This window comes from Ovis aries, chromosome 3 (assembly GCF_016772045.2).
Source record: "Ovis aries strain OAR_USU_Benz2616 breed Rambouillet chromosome 3, ARS-UI_Ramb_v3.0, whole genome shotgun sequence".
NCBI classification, from domain to species: Eukaryota; Metazoa; Chordata; class Mammalia; order Artiodactyla; family Bovidae; genus Ovis; species Ovis aries.
In genome coordinates this window covers 28,944,515-28,962,238 of record NC_056056.1, presented here as the reverse complement: position 1 = coordinate 28,962,238, position 17,724 = coordinate 28,944,515, and the positions used below count along the sequence as shown (strand labels likewise).

The 17,724-nt window shown below is 38.3% G+C and overlaps 1 protein-coding gene across 5 annotated transcripts in view; it reads right to left on the bottom strand.

Annotated features, from left to right (window-relative positions):
- Positions 1–3,495: 3,495 nt before the first annotated feature.
- TDRD15 (tudor domain containing 15) overlaps positions 3,496–17,724 on the bottom strand; it is an 88,336-nt gene continuing 74,107 nt past the window's right edge. For all 5 annotated transcript variants that reach the window (XR_009599764.1, XR_006059119.2, XM_060411892.1 and 2 more), the window contains one exon: positions 3,496–4,448. The gene's annotated coding sequence lies outside the window, so the exon portion shown is untranslated. The remainder of the gene's footprint in view (positions 4,449–17,724) is intronic.

Genomic DNA, 17,724 nt, shown 5'->3' with positions numbered 1-17,724 from the left:
TTGATGAAAGTGAGAGGGAAAAAGTTGGCTTAAAGCTCAACATTCAGAAAACGAAGCTCATGGCATCCGGTCCCATCACTTCATGGCAAACAGACGGGGAAACAGTGAAAACAGTGTCAGACTTCATTTTGGGGGGCTCCAAAACCACTGCAGACGGTGACTGCAGCCATGAAATTAAAAGACGCTTACTCCTTGGAAGAAAAGTTATGACCAACCTAGATAGTATATTCAAAAGCAGAGACATTACTTTGCCGACTAAGGTCCATCTAGTCAAGGCTATGGTTTTTCCTGTGGTCATGTATGGATGTGAAAGTTGGACTGTGAAGAAGGCTGAGCGCCGAAGAATTGATGCTTTTGAACTGTGGTGTTGGAGAAGACTCTTGAGAGTCCCTTGGACTGCAAGGCAATCCAACCAGTCCATTCTGAAGGAGATCAGCCCTGGGATTTCTTTGGAAGGAAGGATGCTAAAGCTGAAGCTCCAGTACTTTGGCCACCTCATGAGAAGAGTTGAATCACTGGAAAAGACTCTGGTGCTGGGAGGGATTAGGGGCAGGAGGAGAAGGGGATGACCGAGGATAAGATGGCTGGATGGCATCACGGACTTGATGGACGTGAGTCTGAGTGTACTCCGGGAGATGGTGATGGACAGGGAGGCCTGGCGTGCTGCAATTCATGGGGTCGCAAAAAGTCAGACACGACTGAGCAACTGAACTAAACTGAACTGAACTGACACATAACATGGATAAAACTCAAATAACATGTTAATAAGCAAAAGATAACAGATCTAAAAATACATATGAACATAATGAGGTCAAGGATCAACTTATCAAACTATAATGTTTAGGGACTCAGCTTGTGTGTGTGTGTGTTAGTCACTCAGTCATGTCTGACCCTTTGCAACCCCAGGGACTGTAGCTCACCAGGCTCTTCTGTCCATGGAATTCTCCAGGCAAGAATACTGGAGATGGTTGCCATTCCCTTCTCCAGAGGATCATCCCAAACCAGGAATCAAATAAGGGTCTCATGCATTACAGGCAGATTCTTTACTCTCTGAGCCACCAGAGAAGTTGTTTGTTTTTTTTTAAGAACTCAGTTTAGGAGGTTAAAAATACGAAGAGCAGCAAGAAGGTGATATTACATATCAGGGGAGTGTTATGATACTGAACGCTTAGAAATAAAGAAGGCATAAGAATTATTCTGACTGGCTGATGAGAACATGGTTCTGTTCACTTTGTGATAATACTGTACTTAACTATGCATGTTATCTTTAAGCTCTTAAAAGTTTATGAAAGTCTATTAAAACAATTAAATCCCACAGGGATTAAGGCTTAAAGGTAACACCTGGAAAATAAAAATGTTGCAAAACAAAAAAGGCAGAAATGAACCTGGAATACAATCCAAATGTAAAAGAGACTTTTTTAACTACATCTGGGAAATTCAGTCTTAAAAACAAAAGATAAACATGGTTAATTGAATGAAGAGTTAAAACTGTGTTATATCTTTTTCCAATCAAAATATCTGTAAATTGGATGATAAAGTGTTAACATAATACACACAAACTGCAAAAGTTAAAATTAAAGTGAAGTCGCCCAGTCGTATCCGACTCTTAGCGACCCCATGGACTGCAGCCTACCAGGCTCCCCCGCCCATGGGATTTTCCAGGCAAGAGTACTGGAGTGGGTTGCCATTGCCTTCTCCCAGAAACTTCATAGAAGGGTAAATTCAAACACAAAGTTGTTAAAATTCCCTATTAATAAAGAAATTCAAATTGAAATAATAAATTTTACACCCTCATACAAAAAAGTATAAAATGCTATGAAGTCTACTAAAGATAACATAGGGAAAAGGTATTATATATCATTCATTGGTATTTCAGTTGTTTTTGAAAGCAATAATGGTAACAGCTACTGAAATTAAAAATATTTTCTTTTATTTAACAATCTCCATTGCTAAAAAACTATCTTGGAAAAACGTATTTAATAGATTATCACTATGTAAGGGGTGTACACTCACAGATGTGTACTGTAGCTACATTCAAGGTGGCAAAAACTGCAAAAATAAATCAATAAAGAAGTTGCTGATAACAGAATTTAAAATATATCCATATTTTTAAAATTATCAATAATTTTAAAAACTAAAAGTAGCACATTACTACAGAGAAGGCAATGGCAATCCACTCCAGTACTCTTGCCTGGAAAATCCCATGGACGGAGGAGCCTGGTAGGCTGCAGTCCACGGGGTCACTAAGCAGACACGACAAAGCGACTTCACTTTCATTTTTCACTTTCATGCACTGGAGAAGGAAATGGCAACCTACTCCAGTGTTCTTGCCTGGAGAATCCCAGGGATGGGGGAGCCTGGTGGGCTGCCGTCTATGGGGTCGCACAGAGTAGGACACGACTGAAGCGACTTAGAAGCACCAGAAGCACATTACTTATCTTAGATTTCTAAGAGGAATTCTTAGTGAGAAAAATAAAATGCAGAAACTTGTATGATCTTATTTTTCTAAAACAAAAATGTGTACATTGTATTTCTATGCTGACATCATTAAATTCACTCAAGCGCTGATTATATGCACATGGAGAAAATCTAGGCTTTTATGACCTAACTCGACAGAGATGGAAGAGTTATATAAACAGAAATTATATAAATTATAAGAATAGAACAGAGAAAATAGGAAGGAGAATCTAAGCAAATGAGAGGGGAAAAAAAGGTGCAGGAAATTACTATACCTAAAAATGAACGATATCTTTATTCACTTATGTTAAATTATATATATATATATCATATATACACGGTATATGTATAATATCACATATCCTAAAAAAAACCCTAGCATTACTTTAGGCACCTGAAATATTTTTCCTTAAAAAAGAAAAAAAACAAGCTTAAAAACTAAGAGAAGATAATTATGGGAAAATGAGTAGAAATAAAGAAAACTAAAAGGAATTTAAATCATATAGGACTAAGTGCCACTAGATGGCAGTAAAACCCTCCAAAAGTTATACAAACATTTTTCTTAACTGCTAAACATTTTCTCTCATTAAAAACATTCAAATTAGATGATTAGCAGGAATGAAGTTCCTTAAAAGACAGACTATAACCTTTATTAATAAAGGAGTTAATGTGTGTGTTAGTCACTCAGTCATGTCCGACTCTGCGACCCCACGGACTATAACCTGCCAGACTTTTCTGTCCATGGAATTCTCCAGGCAAGAATACTGAAGTGGATTGCCATTCACTTCTCCAGAGGAACTTCCCAACCCAGGGACTGAACCCTCGTCTCTGGTATTGCAGGCAGATTCTTTACCGTTTTGAGCTACAGGGAAATTCTAAAGGAGTTAATACTCATATATAACTCTCCATTTCCTAAGTCATCTGAAACATTCACATTTTTAAAGCTTATAAATTATGTCATCTGAGAAGATGACACACTTAGTATTTATTCAATATGCATTTATCTCAAATATTTTATGTGTAAAATAAGGAGACAAATTGAAAGAATCATTTATTGAATTTTTAATCAAGTAGAACAAAATGAAAACTGAATAGTATGTTTACAAATAAACCAGTACACACTAATGTACAACAGAACAAGAATTATCTAGAACTCAGACAGTCATATGACGTGGTATCCCAAAACCAAATAATGGAATAAACAAGCCACTGGGCAGCTAATATGTGTGTCATAAACATTTTCACTGAAACTCATACTGTTTACATTACTAAGCATCTTTACCACATCTATACACCAAAAGGTCTTAACGATTCTTAGAACATATTTAAGTTACCCAGTTGTTCTAGTTACTACTTCAGAGTTTAATACATAAAACTACTATTTTATAAAGTTCATGCATCCTGCAGCTTAGAAATCTGGGCATGATGGAACTGACTTGTCTCTGCACAATGCCCATTGCCTTAGCAAGAACGACTCAAATGCCTGGGGTCTGGAACTGCTGACAGGAATCTTTATGTAGCTTGGGTTTCCTCCCAGCCTAGATGCTAAACGTAGATTTCTTTCATGATGGTCCAGGGCACCAGGTACAAATGTTTCAGAAAATAAGGTGGAAGTTGCATCACCGTTTATGACCCAGTCTTATAAGGTCACACTGCATCACTGCTACTCTATGCTTCGATCAAAGCATTCACAAGCCTGTTAAGATCCAAGTGGTGAAGAATGACAAGGGGCACACTGGATAAAAGCATGTGAGAATGGAAATATTACTGTGACAATCTTTGGATAATACAATGTAACACAGTCTTCACTCTGGTCACAATTCACATCATTCCCATATGCAGACTACACTGTACCCTCCAAAAGACCTGCAAAGTCTCAATCCACTATGGCATCAGGACAATCTTGAATCTCATTATCTAAATCAGGTCCAAGGGTAGATTAAGCTCCCAAGAAGTGGTTCCTCAAGTACAGCTCCTCTTGACCTGAAGATCTACAAAACAAAGCGGCATGTTACCCCACACACATTTAACATACAACTATGGAACAAGCACAGGTTAACCTCTGTATGCACTCATTCAAAAGGAGGAGAGCCAGCAGGAATACAGTGACTGCTCAGAAATCTCTAACATTGCTAGCTGGATTCCTCAAGTTAGCTACATTTTCAGTTTTCCATATTGTGGCAGTAACCATTTTGCTAAATTTTCTTGACTATATCTAACAAAGATTTCCAGTCTCCTTTCTTTCAGCTTCCAACATTTTCCTCCACTTCCTCAAAGCCCTCACTGACGGCCTTCCTGGAGCCTGAGTCATGTTTCCTCTTTAAGACCCTTCCAGGTTCTGTCCACTGCTCAATCCAAAAGTTAGGTCAGCCTCTCACTTCTGGTACCAAAATCTGTTCCAGTTATTATTTCAGCTTACCCCAAAGCCTAGTGATAAAAATAATGGTATTATTATGCTCACAGATTCTGTGATGCAGAAATTCAGACAGGATGGAGCACTGCTTCATAATGTCTGGACCTTATACAGGGATATTAAAACAGTCATAAGCTGAAACTATCAAAAAAAGTACTGAAACATTTCTTCTCCATGTAGCATGGGTTTCCTCATAGAGTGGCTAGCTCAGGGTAACTGGCCTTCTTACATAGCAGCTCAGCATTAAGCACAAGTATTCCAGTGAACAAGTTAGAGAAACACAGCTTTCATGACCAAGTCTTGGAAGTCACACAGCATCATTTTCTATACTCTTTGAAGAAGAAAATAAGGACAAGAAACAGCACTGTGGCCATTTTTGGAAAATTCCCTATACCAACTAATCAAGAAATAAATGGTAAAGAAGACCAAAGGACTACTGTCAACCATGCATAATGACAGAAGGAAGATCTAATGGCCACAACACATATCTGTGCTGCCTCTTAAAGCCCTATTAGAAGAACAGAAAAAATAAAAAAGATAAATCCAAAGAACAAAAATAAAACAGCAATGGAAAGAGAAAATTAGTTGATACCTATTCAAATAGTCAGATAGTCTGACCTAGACAGATTTTGCTAAGAGACGGCTGTGGAGATAAAGACACACCGTCTCATTCTAGCTAAGAGTTTGTCTGCCATCTTGATCCAACTTTCCCTTCCTCTCCAATCCCAAGATAACAACTTTGTCCCAACTTCTCTGAAAACATAATCATGGTAGAGGATGAGAGCCAATCACTTAATATCTGAAATAGCATTTCCAAGGACATACCTTGTAGCAGGGCTTTATTTTTATCAAGGAGGAGGGAAGCAGGTAAAGCTCAAGAAAAAAACAAACAAACAAACAAACGGATTTATTGAGATTTTATATAGAAGAATTAAACCAATGACCTCAGCCCAACCCCAAATGCCTAGGTAATTACCTCTCCACTACTCAGTAGAGGGTATATTTATTTATTCTCTAAAGCAACAGTTCTTGAACTGTGGTCTGGGTACTACTACTGGGGCCCTAAAACCCTTTCTTACCAGTCGATAAAGATAAGAACTATTTTCATTATAATAATGAAAAGATGTGCTTTGCCTTTTTCATTCTCATTCTCTCATGAGTACAGAATGGAATTTTCCAAGAACTACATGACATGTGATACAGAAACAGACTGAATGCAAAAGCAAGTATGAAAATCCAGCTATCCTCCATGAAGGCAGGCATCAAATTTATGAAAATTCAGAAATGAAAGAGACACATGTACCCCAATGTTCATCGCAGCACTGTTTATGATAGCTAGGACATGGAAACAACCTAGACGTCCATCAGCAGATGAATGGATAAGAAAGCTGTGGTACATATACACAATGGAGTATTACTCAGCCGTTAAAAAGAATACATTTGAATCAGTTCTGATGAGATGGATGAAACTGGAGCCGATTATACAGAGTGAAGTAAGCCAGAAAGAAAAACACCAATACAGTATACTAACACATATATATGGAATTTAGAAAGATGGCAATGACGACCCTGTATGCAAGACAGGAAAAAAGACACAGATGTGTATAACGGACTTTTGGACTCAGAGGGAGAGGGTGGGATGATTTGGGAGAATGGCATTGTAACATGTATACTATCATGTAAGAATTGACTCGCCAGTCTGTCTGACGCAGGATACAGCATGCTTGGGGCTGGTGCATGGGGATGACCCACAGAGATGTTATGGGGAGGGAGGTGGGAGGGGGGTTCATGTCTGGGAACACATGTAAGAATTAAAGATTTTAAAATTAAAAAATAAAAACTAAAAAGAAAAAAATAAAACGACATTGTTCTCACTGCGTTTTTATTTCAGAAATATCTTCAAAGAATTAGGCTAATCTTAAAATCACAATATAAAATTAAAATATAATTAGATTGCTATTTTTCAATGAATTATTTTTAATCTTCAATTTTTTAACATAGTGAATTTTGATAGATATAATCCACATAAACAAAAGCTCTTTGGGATCTGCACTAGTTTTTAAGATTGTAAGGAAAACTTGAGAATAAAAGTTTACAATCCACTGTTCTGGAGAATTTATACCGGAAATAAGAGAGGCTCCTAATTTGGTGATGCCAAGCGCAACAGAAGGCATGGGTAACATATTGTGCTCAAAATTTAGAGACAAAAAGAAATACTATACATAGAATTCACCAACCTGTTTCCTAATTTAGCTTCCAGATTGACAACCTGGCATATATCCACCAAGTAGTAGATAAGAGGATTGTTAGCAGGGAAAATGGGTCAAAGAGAAGCCAACATAGCAAAATGCTTTGCTCCTGTCAGATCATCCCTCAGCACATGAATGGAGAAGTGCCAATCACTGTTTTAAGTCTCTTCACTAACCAACATGAGTGGACCAAAAATACATATATATATATATATATATATATATATATATATATGTGGGGAAAATCTAGAAGAACAAAACCAACAGTGCAAAGAGCAAAACAAAACTTAAAAACATTTTTGCATCACTAAAACAGAACACAGATCTACAAAAATAACCACAGGGATATGAAAGATCCTCTCTCAGATGAGTATGTGGCTCTCCTAAGTCAAAGGGATCTCACATGTTTTCTGATGGGTCACAGTTTAAGTATGAAGCATGTCCTGGGTGACAGAGAAAAACTTTCATATGTTTGCCTTTGTTTACTTTCTCCTATCACACTTTATGTCCAACCTTTATTAAAGTATTTTATGAGTATACAAAAGTCTTGTGAACACTTTCAATTATCTTACCCTGTGTAACTGCTGCAATGTGCTAGGTAGTTGAGAGTGGTTCCAACAGCTTGCTCAACTGGTTGAGTAAAATGTGGACTCAATGGTGTCACACAGGAAAATTGAGATGTTCAGAATTCTATTTGAAACTGAAAGTGTTAGTCGCTCAATCCTGTCTGATTCTTTGCAACCCCGTTGATTGTAGCCTGCCAAGGTCCTCTGTCCATGAAATTCTAGAGTGGGTTGCCATTTTATTCTCCAGAGGATATTCCCGACCCAGGGTTCTCCAGGGTTCTATTTGTATAATATAAAACAATTCTCAAATGATGGCCTCCTCAGACCAGCAACACCACCATTACCTAGGGATTGTTTAAAATGAAAATTCTCAGGCCTCCTTCAGAGCTACTAAATCAGAAATTTTGGCACTGGGACCTAGAAATCCCTGTTTTAACAAATCCTCCAGGAGACAGGATATATGCAGTTTGAATACCTTTGATATAGAAGAAATTCATAGGGATATAACAATGCAAGTGTATTTATTATGTGACTTGTTCACTAATTCCCTAGTTCCCAAGGAACATTCAAAGAATAATTTTCTTCACAACTGATTTAACAAATGCATTGGGATGACTCAGGGAACTCACACCAGGGCTCTGTAACAACCTAGATGGGTGGGAGGGGCATAGGAAGTGGGAGGGAGGGGACATATGTATACCTATGACTGATTTATGCTTAGGTATGGCAGAAACCAATGCAATATTGTAAAGCAATTATCCTCCAATTAAAAGGTAAAAAGAAAGAAAGAAATATATTGGGGCAAAGGCTCTGACTATTATCAGCATGCCAGCTATTAAAGTGAAATATGGGGCTTCCTTGGTGGCTCAGATGGTAAAGGATCTGCCTGCAACATGGGAAACCTGATTCGATCCCTGGTTTGGGAAGATCCCCTGGAAAAGGGAATGGCTACCCACACCAGTATTCTGGCTTGGAGAATTCCATGGACAGAGGAAACTAGTGGGCTAGAATCCATGGAGTTGCAAAGAGCTGACGACTGAGTGACTTTCACTTTCAATTTTCATGCTATATTATGGGTTCACTATGATGGGGAAACAGTGGAAACAGTGTCAGACTTTATTTTTGGGGGCTCCAAAATCACTGCAGATGGTGACTGCAGCCACGAAATTAAAAGACGCTTACTCCTTGGAAGAAAAGTTATGACCAACCTAGATAGTATATTCAAAAGCAGAGACATTACTTCGCCGACTAAGGTCCATCTAGTCAAGGCTATGGTTTTTCCTGTGGTCATGTATGGATGTGAGAGTTGGACTGTGAAGAAGGCTGAGCGCCAAAGAATTGATCCTTTTGAATTGTGGTGTTGGAGAAGACTCTTGAGAGTCACCTGAACTGCAAGGAGATCCAACCAATCCATTCTGAAGGAGATCAACCCTGGGATTTCTTTGGAAGGAATGATGCTAAAGCTGAAACTCCAGTACTTTGGCCACCTCATGCGAAGAGTTGACTCATTGGAAAAGACTCTGATGCTGGGAGGGATTGGGGGCAGGAGGAGAAGGGGATGACTGAGGATGAGATGGGTGGATGGCATCACGGACTCGATGGACGTGAGTCTGGGTGAACTCTGGGAGTTGGTGATGGACAGGGAGGACTGGCGTGCTGCGATTCATGGGGTCGCAAAGAGTCAGACACGATTGAGTGACTGAACTGAACTGATAAATCAGCAAGAATGATGGGCAGTTGTTGAGGACAGGTAGCTAAGACGGCACGGCAGGAAGACACTGAATCCCCTCCTTCCATAGACACACCACAATTACAACTACTTACAGTAGCAACCGTCTATGATATCTATGATATCATATGATAGGATATCAACTTAAAGAGTAGCAGAAAATATTTTCAACAACTAAAGACATATAGGCAGAAACACAATAATACAGGACAGGAGGAGTGGAGAAACAGTACAGTCAGGACCCACATCCCCATTTCAGCAACACACAAACAGAGGAATGTTGCAATCATACAGGTCTCCTCCTTAAGGAGTGAGGTGTCTGAGCACATTGGGCTCCCCAGTCTAAGGGTCCTGCACAGGGAAAACGATGCATCAGAAAACCTGGCTTTGAAAACCAGCAGGGTTTTTGTTCAGGTGAGCTGGAAACCTATAGGAAACAGAGACTTGATGCTTAAAAAGTCACATGCAAAATCTCACAGGCTCTGAGTCCCAGCACCTAGACAGTGATCTGAAAGGACTCACCTATTGATAATCCTAGAGAACCTCCCATCCATAGAGATGGGAGGCAATGGGGAACCACACTCTCCAGAGAAACAGATGTTGTCATCGGCCATCTGGAGACCTTATTCTAAGAGGACACTGGTGCTGGTAACTGCCATTTTGGATCCTCCCTCTAGCCTGTGAGTGTTAGTGGCTTACCTGTCCACCAGCAGGCTAGCACAAAACCTGAGCTCCCAGAGCCCCCATAGTCAGCTACTCTAGGACCCAGCCCAGCTCCTAAACTCTAGGCAACACAAGAAGCCCTGCAAGGACCAAGGCTTGCCCTAGCCCCAAGCTGCTGGAAGCCAAAAGACAGTGCAGAATAATGAATTACCCTCTTGTGAGCCAGCAATAGTCCTAAGAGGGCTTGGGCCACAGAGCCAACCACACAAGAAGCCTACCCACCCTCCCGTAAACCTGTAGGCACTTGATGCAGACTGTAGTCCACTGTGCCAGGGACCAATACCACCTACCACTGTACCCACAGCAGCCCTTGCCACAACAGAAGGGACCACGCAGCACACATAGGGGGCACTCTTAGAGCATATGGCTCTGGTAACCAGAGGGGAGCATGCCTCTGGGCTCTACAGGACATTCGTTACCTAAGACTACTTCTTCAAGATCAAGAAACGTAATCAAAATACCAAGCATATAAACAGAAAATTGAGCTGTCCAATGGTAAAAGTTAATGGAAAAACTAGAAAATTCTGGTCTTGGCTATCAGTACCTGGTATTAGACTTTTCCTCCTATTAAATACAACTGGAGACAAAACCAAGAATGAATATACAAAATCTTCAAACACCCGTGAAGGGCTGTAAGAAAGACGACACAAGAGAATCCCCGTAGTCATCCAAGTTCTCTCCCTCGGAAAATTACACAGGCCACAGTTCAGAAAACGCAAGCATAGGACAGTAGTTTTGCTAAATTAAGGATGCAGAAGTCAAAGTTCAGTGCACCTTGTGGTTAGGTGGAATTAGCAATGCCATACTGAGGGGGGCCAGAAACAGTGAATCCCTCGGGCTTGCATGGTAATCCCTTAGTCCTTAGCCAAATTCTAAACTGCAAATTTACAGGGCAAGACTCTAATTGGTGTGGTTGTGTTAAGAAGTTGAAATTGAACAGAAATTCTAGAGGTAATAAAAGTGCCTGAAAGATTTCGCATTTGGGGCCAAACTAGCGCATAGTGAAGTGAAGTCGCTCAGTCGTGTCCGACTCTTTGAGACACCATGGACTGTAGCCTACCAGGCTTCTCTGTCCATGGGATTCTCCAGACAAGAATACTGGAGTGGGTTGCCATTTCCTTCTCCAGGGGATCTTCCCGACCCAGGGATCGAACCCAGGTCTCCCACATTGGAGGCAGACGGTTTAACCTCTGAGCCACCAGGGAAGCCCAACTAGCGCATAAGCACCCCATAAAACAACCCTGGCATTCAGTTCAGACCCAAGAACACTTATGCCATTGAAGTGGGGACAATGAACAAAGTGGAGAAACAAACAGATCTTTCCTTAAAACAAAACTGAAATAGATCTTCCCTTAAACTAAATCTTGATAGGATTCAGGTGATGCATTTGCAGTTTATCTACCTATCAGAACAAAAACTTTAAAAAACCTTTAGAAAATAACATAACTCCAAAGCTACTATAATATATATTCACACCATCCATCATGTAATTTAAAAATAAGGCAGGAAAGACTGATCAATAACCAAGAGAAAATAATCAGTTAAATCAGGCATCTATTCATGATGAAATTCTCAATAAACTCAGAACAGAAAGGACTTGCACAACGTGATTAGAAGTTAGGATACCTACCACAAATATCATACCTAATGGTGAAAAGACAGAAGGTCTTTCCTCTATGACAAAGACAGAAAGGTCACCAGACACAAGATCAAAATTCAAAATCAACCGTATTCCCATAGATCAACAATGAATAACTGAAAAAAATAAACTTAAAAATTTAGTACCACAAGAATGAAATATTTAGAAACAAAAGAAGTTCAAGACTTGTGCACTAAAAATTGCAAACACTGCTGAGGGAAATTAAGTAACAAATGGAGAGATACTCCCTGTTCACAAATTGAAAGAGATAATACTGCTAAGAAAGCAATTCTCTCCAAATTAATCTACAGTTTCAACCAAATGCTTTTAAAATTTCTGGCTGGCTTTTTGTGGAAATTTACAAGATGATCCTCAAATTCAAATAAAAATGTAATATAGCCAATGGAGCCCAAAAATTGGAAAAACAAAGAAACTATGGAGATTTACCTTTCTAACATCAAAAATACTTCAAAGCTATAATAATCAAAGTAATGAGGTACCAGCACGAGACTAGTCATATAGATCAATGGAATAGAATTAGGAGTCCCCAAATAAATCCTTACATTTTTGGTCAACTGATTCTGACAAAGTTTCCACAACAACTCAACGAGCAAAGAATAGTCTTTTTTAAAAAAGTGGTGCTATAAAAACTGGAAATCCATCTGCAAAAAAAAATGCAGACCCAACTTTACATCACATATAAAATTAACTTAAAATAGATCAAAGATCTAAACATAAGAGCTAAAATTCTAACTCTTAGGGAAAACGTGTAAATCTTCATGATCCTGGATTAGACGATGATTTGTTATATATGACCCTGAAAGCAAAAGTGACAACAGGAAAAACAGGTACACTGAACTCTAAAATTAAAAACTCTTATGCTTCAAAAGTGCATCAACAAGAAGTAAAAAGATAACCGAGAGAATAGGGGAAAATATTTGTAAACCATATACAGGATAAGGGGCTTGTATCCAGAATAGCTAAAGAACTTTTATTATTTAACAGTAAAAAGACAAAAATATTTTTACGGTGAAAAAGTCTGGACATATTTATACAAAAAAAAGATACACAAATGACTAATAACCATATGAAAAAATGCCCAATATCATTAGTCATTAGTGAAATGCACATTAAAACCAGAAAACAGCATTTCACGTATACTAATGTGGCAAGAATAAAAATGGCAGGTAACAAATATTAACAAAGATACAGAGAATCAGGTGCATACATATGACTAGTAGAAATGTTAAGAATGGTGCAGCCACTTAGGAAAACAGCTCAGTAATTCTCTAAATGTTAAATTAAATTTACCACATGATCCAGTAATTCTACTCAGATATATAGCCAAGAGAAAGGAACACATACATTCACATAAATATATTATATTTATTCACATAAATATATTATAAACATATCTTTTTAGCAGCACTAATCATAATAGCAGAAACTTAGGAACAACTAAAACTTAGTGTATTCACACAATGAAATGCAGCGATTAACGTGTAGCAGAAATGATAGCGGATGATAAAAATATTATACAAGTTATTATTGATAACAGTTCACAATTTTTTAAATTACCAAAAAAACACACTGAATTCTACACTTGAAAAGGGTATGATATGAAAACATGCCTCTAATTAGTTTTTAAAGTAGCAAAATTAAAAGTCACAGACAAAAACTGAAAAAATTCATTAAGAGCCAAATTAATATAAATTAAAATGTATCAGAAAACAACTTTGAAAATGAAAACAAACACTTCAAAATTTATAAGATGCAGCTAAAGAATACTTGAAACACGTCTACAGTATTAAATATTTCTATTACACAAAGATTTAAAATAATCTAAGTGGCTCAGACGGTAAAGCGTCTGCCTACAATGTGGGAGACCTGGGTTCAATCCCTGGGTCAGGAAGATCCTCTGGAGAAGGAAATAGCAATCCACTCCAGTACTCTTGCCTGGAAAATCCCATGGATGGAGGAGCCTAGTAGTCTACAGTCCATGGGGTCGCAGAGAGTTAGACACGACTGAGCGACTTCACTTCCTCAAGTTGCTTACAACTGCCAAGCAAAAAGTTTGAATAGGGGTAAACTGCAGTTAACAGCAGTCAATTTCAGCTCTTAGCATAGAAGTTCCACCCCTTCTCCACAGGCCCTGGAAGGCAGCCCTACAATAATTCCTAGAGCAAGTTTATGTAAACAAACCAGATAATGTGGGTGAAATGAACAAATTCCTAAAATGACACAAATAACCAAAACTGACTCAGGAAAAAAAAAAAATCACAACATACCTATAACGAGCAAATAAACTGAAGTAGGAATTAGCACTTCTTATAAAGAAAAGCCCAGGCTCAAAGAGCTTTACTGGTAAATTCTGTCAAATTTTAAAGGAAGAAATAATACCAATCCTACAAAAAATTCTTCATACAATAGAGAAGGAAATATTTTCCAAGTCATTCTTTTATCCTGATGCCACATCCAAACTAGACATCACAAGAAAGAAAAAAAAAAAAAGCCTACAGACCAAAACTCCCTGTTAACAATATTAATCAAAAACAGCATGGTACAAAAACCATGGTACACGGGCTTCCCTGGTAGCTCAGCTAGTCAAGAAGGAGACCTCAGTTCAATTCCTGGGTCAGGAAGATCCCCTGGAGAAGGGACAGGCTACCCACTACATTCTTGAGTTTTCCTGATGCTCAACTGGCAAAGAATCCGCCTCCAATGTGGGAGACCTGGGTTCAATCGCTGGGTTGTGAAGATCCCCTGGAGAAGGGAATGGCCACTCACTCCAGTATCCTGGTCTGGAGAATTCCATGGACTGTATAGTCAGGTGGTCTTAGAGAGTCAGACAGGACTGAGCAACTTTCACTTTCTTTTAGTATCGTACTGGCACAAAGAGACACACAGATCAATGGAACAGAAAAGAGTTCAGAAATAAACCAAAGCACTAATGGTCAATTCATCTATGACAAAGAAGGCAAGAACATACAATGAAGACAGCCTCTCTTGAACAAGTAGGAAAACAGGGCAGCTACATGTAAAGAAGGAAATCTGAACATTTTATCACACCATATACAAAAATAAACCCAAACTGATTAAAGACCCAAATATAATAAGACACCGTGACATAAATTGTAACACTATTTTTTTTAAATCTGTTTCCCAAAACAAAGAAGGGCTTCCCCGGTAGCTCAGCTGGTAAAGAATCCACTGGCAATGCAGTAGACTCCAGTCTAATTCCTGGGTCATGAAGATCCCCTGGAGAAGGGATAGATCACCGACTCCAGTATTCTTGGGTTTCCCCGGGGCTCAGACAGTAAAGAATCCGCCTATAATGCAGTAGACCTGGGTTCAATGCCTGGGTTGGGAAGATCCTCTGGAGGAGGGCATGGCAACCCACTCCAGTATTCTTGCCTGGAGAATCCCATGGACAGAGGAGCCTGGCAGCTTAGAGTCCATGGGGTGGCAAAGAGCTGGACATGACTGAGCGACAAAGCACAGCACAGCAAAACAAAGAAAACAAAAGCAAAAATACAAATGGGACCTGACTAAATGTAAAAAAGCTTCTTCACAAAAAGGAAGCCTTTAGTAAAAAGACAACCTATGGAATAGGAGAAATATCTGCAAATGATATGACTGATAAAGGGTTAATATCCAACAAAAACAGCCCATTCAACTCAACATGAGAACACAAACATGATTAAAAATGTGCAGATGACCTGAATAGCCACTTTTTCCAAAAATATACAGATGTCCAACAAGTACATGAAAAAAATGTTCAACACTGCTAATCAGAGAAATGCAAATCAAAACAACAATGAGACCACATCACAACTGTCAAAATGGCTATCATCACAAATACAAACAACAAACGTCAGTGGGGATGTAGAGAGAAAGGAACCCTTGTGCACTGCTGCTGGGAAGGTAAACTGGCACAATTTCTGTGGAGGTTCCTCAAAAAACTAAAAATAGAACTACCAAATGATCCAGGAATTCCACTGCTAGGTATATATCTGAAAAAAATAAATATAGTAGTTCAAAAAGATATATGTACTCCAATGTCCATAGCAGCATTATTTACAATATCCAAGATAAGGAAGCAACCCAAGTGTCCACCAACAGAATAACAAAGAAATAATGGTATGTACACACATACACAAAAACACAATATGGAATATTACTCATTCATTAAAAGGAATTAAATTCTGTCATTTGCAAAAACATGGATGAATCTACAGAGTATTATGCTTAGTGAAATAAGCCAGAGAAAGACAAATACTGTATTAATTCTATGTGGGATCTAAAAATTAACACAAAAGAATGTGAAGACAAAACAGAAACAGAATCAGATACAGAGAACTAGTGATTACCAACGCAGGGCCGGGGGCAGGGGGAGACAGGGGTTGGGATTAAGAGGCACAAATTACAATGGAAAAAGTAAAAGTATGCAAATATAGCCATTATTCTGTAATAACTTTAAATATAATCTATAAAAAATACTGAATCACTATGTTGCACACCTAAAACTTAATACTGTAAATTAACAATAAAAATTGTTTTGAAAACAAATTTGAAAAAGAGAATGAATGAACCATAGCTATACATGAAATGGATGAATCTTAACATTTAAAAAACTGCAAAAGCAAATTACAGATACAAAAACAGATCATGATTTCCACAGATCATCACTGAAGGAAAAGAAAGCAACATTACTTCTTTACTGTTGGCAATATTAGGTGGTAAAACTTTTTAAAACATAAAAAGTAAGAAGGGAAATACACAATAGTCAAGATAGCAGTTCAGCTGGAAAAGGCATAAATATCAAAAAGGAGAAGGAAAGAACTTCTGAAGTTTTGGCAATGTTCTATTCTTAAATGTGTAGTGGTTACCATCAGTTTTCAATCAGAAGTAATCCCTCCAACTGCATAATTCTGTTTGGTGCAGTTTTCTTTATGCTATATTTTAAAATAACAAAGGTTTAAAAATGCATTATATGCCAATAACTAATGATAACATGCAAAGAATGCTCTTGGTTCAGTATGCTGTGCTCCCTTTCCTGGGTCTTTAACAAAAAACAAAACCTTGAGGTTTGGTATTTCATTTAATTTTGAAACCCTTGCAACAGATATCAGAACTATTCACTACATTTCTTTATTCAACAGTTTCAAAGGATAGCTTACTTAATTCACAAGCTATACATATGCATCATACATGTAACTTAAGCAGTTTAAGATTTCACTTGTCATAAAAGTTATCCTTTCTAAAGTATAAAAATGAGTTTCAGTATATTCAGAGTTGTGCAACTGCTATCACCAATGACCTTCAGAACATTTTTCATCACCCCAAAGAGAAACCCCATACCCATCAGCTACCTACCCTCAGGCCTTGGGAATCAAAACAAATGTAGTGTGTTTGTAGTGAGTCAGCGTTATTTGGCTGTACTATGCTTTCTATAATTTTCTTCCCTGTATTCCTGCCTAAGTTCCCCACCAAACTACACCACACCTTTTAAGAATCAGGCTCATACTGATTATTTTCTTTGCATCCAAACATGGAAAAGCTTTATATAGTCAACAAAAACAAGACCAGGAGCTGACTGTGGCTCAGATCATGAACTCCTTATTGCCAAATTCAGACTGAAATTGAAGAAAGTAGGCAAAACCACTAGACCATCAGGTATGACCTAAATCAAATCCCTTATGATTATACAGTGGAAGTGAGAAACAGATTTCAGGGACTAGATCTGATAGATAGAGTGCCTGATGAACTATGGACGGACGTTCATGACATTGTACAGGAGACAGGGATCAAGACCATCTCCATGGAAAAGAAATGCAAAAAGGTAAAATGGCTGTCTGATGAGGCCTTACAAATACCTGTGAATCAAACAGAAGCAAAAAGCAAAGGAGAAAAGAAAAGATACAAGCATCTGAATGCAGAGTTACAAA